Source organism: Nuphar pumila, chromosome 1 (assembly GCF_984573655.1).
Source record: "Nuphar pumila chromosome 1, dmNupPumi1.hap1.1, whole genome shotgun sequence".
Lineage (NCBI taxonomy): Eukaryota > Viridiplantae > Streptophyta > Magnoliopsida > Nymphaeales > Nymphaeaceae > Nuphar > Nuphar pumila.
In genome coordinates this window covers 15,241,078-15,246,891 of record NC_143249.1, presented here as the reverse complement: position 1 = coordinate 15,246,891, position 5,814 = coordinate 15,241,078, and the positions used below count along the sequence as shown (strand labels likewise).

The 5,814-nt window shown below is 43.3% G+C and overlaps 1 pseudogene across 1 annotated transcript; it reads right to left on the bottom strand.

The window, feature by feature from the left end:
• Positions 1-2,688: 2,688 nt before the first annotated feature.
• LOC149848093 (fasciclin-like arabinogalactan protein 2 pseudogene) lies at positions 2,689-4,283 on the bottom strand (annotated as a pseudogene). Its single transcript, XR_016432593.1, has one exon. The product of XR_016432593.1 is annotated as a fasciclin-like arabinogalactan protein 2 pseudogene (transcript).
• Positions 4,284-5,814: the final 1,531 nt, after the last annotated feature.

Here is a 5,814-nt window from a genome sequence, read left to right as displayed (position 1 = left end):
TTATATCACTGAACATACTTCTGTTAGTTTTTGCTGTCTTATGCTTATCTAGAGATTAAACAAAATAGAGTTTTCTTGTTTCATGACAACTCGCTTTTGATAGAAGGGAAAAAAGAAATTGAAAACTCACAATTGCAGGTCAGATACTGTTAAGGCAAAAAGCAAAAAGTGCAAATTGTGGGCACTGTTATGCTGCATAACTCAGCCAAGGGCAAAAATTAACATGAAAGACCCTTGGAAACATGAGAAAATGATTGTCTACTTCTACAAGGTATTTTCAGCATTAGCCTTTGGATTATCTGATTTCCTTGGTTCACAGTAATGGCTTCAAACGTCCATTTGCTAGGACGGTAAACCCTAACTACAAATGATATAGGTCAATGCATGTTCCTTGGAGCCTAACCTTGAACCAACGAGCTCAAACTCATTTGTAGAGAGACAGTCAAGGATTTATAACACTAAACCACACCCAAACAGCATAATATCATACATGTATTTATCTTATTCAGGTAAATATTTGGTACTATTCCAATAGAAACTCACAGGTGCAAGCTTATCTACTACCTGACCCTCTATTTTGTTTACTAAATAGGTGTGGAGAGAGAGAGAGAGAGAGAGAGAGAGAGAGAGAGAGAGATCTAAATTCTTTAAGGCTTTAAGGCTCTGTTTGGGAACCATTGTTCGGTGTGGAGATGAGGGTTTCTGAAATCTCTGCTGGTGTCTCGGGTTTGGATGGGAGAGATGGGAAGGGGTTTATCCAGCCCAGATCCCTTCCCATCTTCAGATCCCAATTACATCCTTGCAAAGATGTGAAATCCACTCTCATCTTCGCTTACCTGTCTCATGGCCTTCCCATCTACCTCTCAACATCGGCTCCCAAACAGTCTATAAGGGGTTTTTCAAAATGCCAGGAACGATTTAGTTCCCTAAGTTGGTGATCGCCAGTGGTGCAACAGGTCTTGTTTGCATTGTCTTGGCCGTATGTTCCTGGTCAGTCTGGATGCAGACAACAGTGCAAAAACCCAACCCTGAAGATTCAACTGCAAAAATGGCAACTTCTTGCATAAAATATATTGTGACAGAATGTTTTCGTGTATCGGGCTTTTAGATGCATGATCTCATACATCGTCGCACAGTCCGGAAATGATACCGACTTACCACAGACCTGACAAGCACCCCATCCACTCTCAGGCTGATCCTATTTGCTTTACAAAATAAAGCATAAGAAGCTTGGGATGCAAAGTTGCACTGCATCTAGATTTGAATGACCAGTCCAAGAAAGAATGTGCGGATCAGGTCAGCTTTAGCCCCACTCTAGTCAGGGTTTCTTTTTTATGCCGTTCATCCACTTTACCAACCACCATGGCTAAAGCCTTTCCCTCATCTGTTCATGAGAGATGCTATAACGGCTGATGCATCAACGGCTCTGAAAGTTCTTGTGGGGCCCATCTGGAGCATAAGCAACCCAACCATGGTGGGCGCCATACGCATCTGTAGGACTCGTGGGCCTGACCTGATGACGTCTCTGTCCAACCGAAGTCTAAAACTGAGAAAGCCTTATTTTAGGACTCAGTATAACCGAGTGGGGGTTAGAATTCTACTAATTTTATCAGCCACTAATTATTGGTAGTACCACCGGAGACAGAGAGAGAGTCACCCCATTCCCAATTTTCTGAAAGATATATACATGGGGTTCAGAACCATGAGACCGTATGACGGTACATTCCAAAAGTTTGCATGAATTTAACTACCAAATGTGAAATCTAATGGGATGTATTTAGCATTATTTATCCCCTTAGTATAACCATTCCAGTCGAATTTGACACATAAAACATTAAATTAAGCCTGTTAAACACCATTCAAAGGTCAGTTTTTTCTTTTGGATAATAGATATAAGTAAATCAAGAGCATACTGCCACCTACTAGAAATCATAGTTGTAGGTTGCATCTTTTCAATCAGACCTTATAGATGTAATTAACACAGTTTATTTGATAGGGATCATGCTTTGGATCATATTTTTTAAACATAAAAACAAGATTTTTTAAGTCATAAAATTTTGATACATTGTGAACCGTTGATTTTGAAAATCATAAAAAACCTTCATATATGTTGTATTCACATGATCCAAAACTTATTTTTCACTAAATAATGATTGTAGGTCATATATGTAAGACTGATCAACAAAAAATTCTGATTTTTTTTGAAAAGTTGAAGCTTTTATTCGGTGAAAGTACCCGGAACACATTATATATATATATATATATATATATTAGGGAGAGTAACTGCAACATGTAAACTAGTATGCATTAAGATTTTCATATTTTTTTAATTTTACTGTACAAATTCAATAGAGATGCATCCTATTATAGTGAAAAATAATCTTAAGGCTTGAAAATCAACTGCTAAAATTTTTAGTAAATATTCAAGCATTCAAAATTTACATTTTTTCATCCAAGAAACATGATCCAACAGTCTATTCCTAGCAGATGGACGGCGCCCAACTCATCTGCAGGGTTAGATTTGTAAAAAAAACCTATGAAAATCTCTTCTCGTACTAGTTTTCATATATTACTGGTCTACGTATTTCAGTTATATATATATCGAGAGCGAAGGGGAGAGAGATTTTCTCGAAGTCAGAGCAGTTAGATCTTTGACCGCTATTTCCCACTTTAACTGCCTATTTTCCATTTATCAACAAGACAACACAGCCACCCCACGTGAATTCCCACTCCGTTGCAGTAAAAAAGCAAAAGTGAAAAACCGAAAAAGAAGATCATTCAATCAACTAAATAACCCCCAGTAAAAATTTAAAATAAAAAAAAACACAAGAAAGGCAGCCACCACACCTTCTCCCAACTCCTCATTCACGACAAACCAACAATAAATACCAAAATCACAGCCCCTAAAACCAGGGGAATTATTTTCAAAATAATACAAAAAAAAAAGAAAAAAAAAGAAAAGAGAAAGACCCAAAGATCAGGCAAGTAAAGCCACCACCAACAGGAGAAGGGCCGGTGTAATGCTCCCGGCGGCGAGCACCACCCTGACGCCGTCGGAGCTATCCGCGGTGGCCTTGTCGGCGGGGGCCTCCTCCGGTCCCGCGGGGGCCGGTGGAGATGAGGAGCTATTGGCGGAAAGCGCAGGCGACTCCGCGGACGGCTCCGGAGCTGGGGACGGCGCAAGCTTGAACATCTCCGGCGGCTCGAGGACCTTGTCGACTGTGAAGAGCACCACGGGCTGCTCGTCGTAGAGCGTACCCGTGATGCTGGCCGTCACCACCTTCGTCCTGAGCGTCACGGTCTCCCCCTCGTTCTGCACGGTGAAGGCGTAGTTGCTGGCGCCGTTGGTGGCGAGCGTGTTCATGGGCCCGTTGTTGGACTTGAGCGAGTCTATCGGCTCGTAAAGCGGCACCGCGTGGTAGAGCAGCAGGTTGGACTTCTTCTCCTTAGTGAGGTTCTTGTAGGTGGGCATGAACTTGGTGACCACGCCGTCGGTGGGGCAAAAGACGGTGAGGCCGCCTACCACGTTGTCCATGTAGGTCTTGATGGCGCCGGTGGCTGTGAGGAGGTCGGCGAAGTCCTTGCAGCCTTGCTTGGACATAATGGCGGTGAGGTTGAGCTCCGCCGGGGAAGGGGCGGGGGCTTCCGCCACGGGGGAGGTGAGGATGCTGCTGATCTGGATGACGGAGATGTTGTAGGGGATCTCCTTGAGGGACTTGACGAAGGTGGCATCGAGGACGCCGTTGTCGACGGCGCCGAAGCCGACCTTGCCGCCGGTGAGGTCGGTGATGTTGATGAAGCCAGAGGTCCCCGGGGCGGAGCCTGTGGCCTGGAAGAGGGTGGCACAGAGTGCGGTGCCGTTGGTGATCTGGTGGAGCTTCTTGGCGCCGAAGTAGTCGAGGCCAACGTGGAGGCTGAGCTGGTTCTTGATGGAGGCGATGGGGAGGTCCTTAGAGAGGAGGTCGGACATGGCGGAGTTGTCGACGGCGAAGACGGTGATGGTGGTGTGGCGGTTGATCTCGGCCGCCAGGTGGGTGATGGTCAGATAGTGGTTAAAGGTGGAGAAACTGGGGAACTGGGCGAGGATCTTAGTGATGTTGTGGGCGTCGGCGGAGAGCGGACCCGCCGCCACGAGGACCAGCAGCAGCACCACCGCCGGTATGAGCTGCATTGTCGTTGTTGTTGTTGGTGGTGGTGGTGGAGAGGAGAGGAGGGAGGAAGGGAGTTGCAGAGAGAGAGAGAAAGAGAGAGAGAGCAGTGGAGGGCAAGAGTGGAGAGAGGTATAGGTTAGGAAGGAAAGTGGGCGTACTGGTGGCGTTTTTGAGTTAGGATGGTGGAGGAAATGCCCTTGGATTTTGGAGTTATTCACGGAAAGGCCTTTAATGCGTGGAAAAAAAAGTAGTCGGCTCCTGGCTTTTCTTGGAGTGATTCTGCTGGATTTGGCTGTCTATCACTATACTCTCTTTTTTTTTCTTTGTTTTTATATAGTGTACATGATCCAGCATGATGATATCACTGTTTTTTTAGAGTGGGTGTTGAACAGGTGCTAGTGGAAGTGTACATGATTCAGTGTAGCAATGTCATGTTTTTTTTACATATACAGTAACCTCTCTCTCTTTTTCTCTCATGCTTTTGTTTTATTTTTATTTTATTTTTTCTCCTGAAGGACAGAAAACCACATTTAGGAGCTAAGTTGGCTAAGCCTTCTATAGTTACTATTACTTTTCTTATGGTGCAAACCCATGGTACACCCTTTTCTCCTGAGAATCGCTGGGCAAAGGTTTATCCCTTGTCTTTATTAATGTAAGGGGTTTGACACTCATGAGAATGAGAATGAAACTCTTACCATCCGTCTAGTGTCTAAGGCCACCTCCAATGCACTAAACCCCTTGCTCTGTTCTCTTTTTTTTAATGTAATGTACGTGATCCAGTGTGATAATATCGTGCTTCTTTTGGAGAGTAGATGTTGGTCAAGGCAGTGCTATAATTTTTTTTTTCTAATTTTACTCACAAGATTTTAAACTTTTTAGAAAATCTAATTAAAATGTTGATATGATACACAAATAAAAAAAAAACAAAAAATGAGGATTTATTCACGGTAAGTTGGAAATAAGTATGGTTTTGAGTATGTCATGAGACCGCAGATCAGGTGCAACGTGAGAGCACACAAAAACGAACAAACCCTTCTCGTGCCGTGATACCTGTTCAAATCAGCCCAAGAACGGTCAAAATTTGTGGGTCCCACAGTCTAAATGGGACAGGTGTCATTACATAAAATGAGGCAGCATTTTTTTATTTTGGAAACAGATGCACCCGATCCCTCCTTTGTGTCATGGTATTATCAAGAGTTACATGGCCTTTGAATTAAAAAAAAAAAGAAAACTCACTGACAATTCTTGGTGCAGTGATTTGGAATACGCTTTCCTTCGTTGTTCGGTATAAATTTTAAAAGTGTGGATGATCCAATTCCAGTATGATAAATGTTAGGGCTTTTAAGAGGTCGGATACCCGACCTATTAGGGTATATCTGAATCCACCCAAATAACAAAATTTTGGGTTCAAGTTCAGGTTTTGTGAGTCATAAAAATGGTATCCAAAACCCGGACCTACATAATTTAAAAAAAAAAGTTATTAAAGATATATACATAAAATACTCGGGTAAGGTTGGGTACCCAGGAAAAAAGTCGAGTTGGGTTGGTACCCAGCAAAAAATCATGATCCAAACCCAGCCCGTATATTGCTCCGGTCGACCTGAATATCATTCGGGTTGGCATTTTGTCATACCCATACCCGGAAATTCGGGTTCAGGTTGGG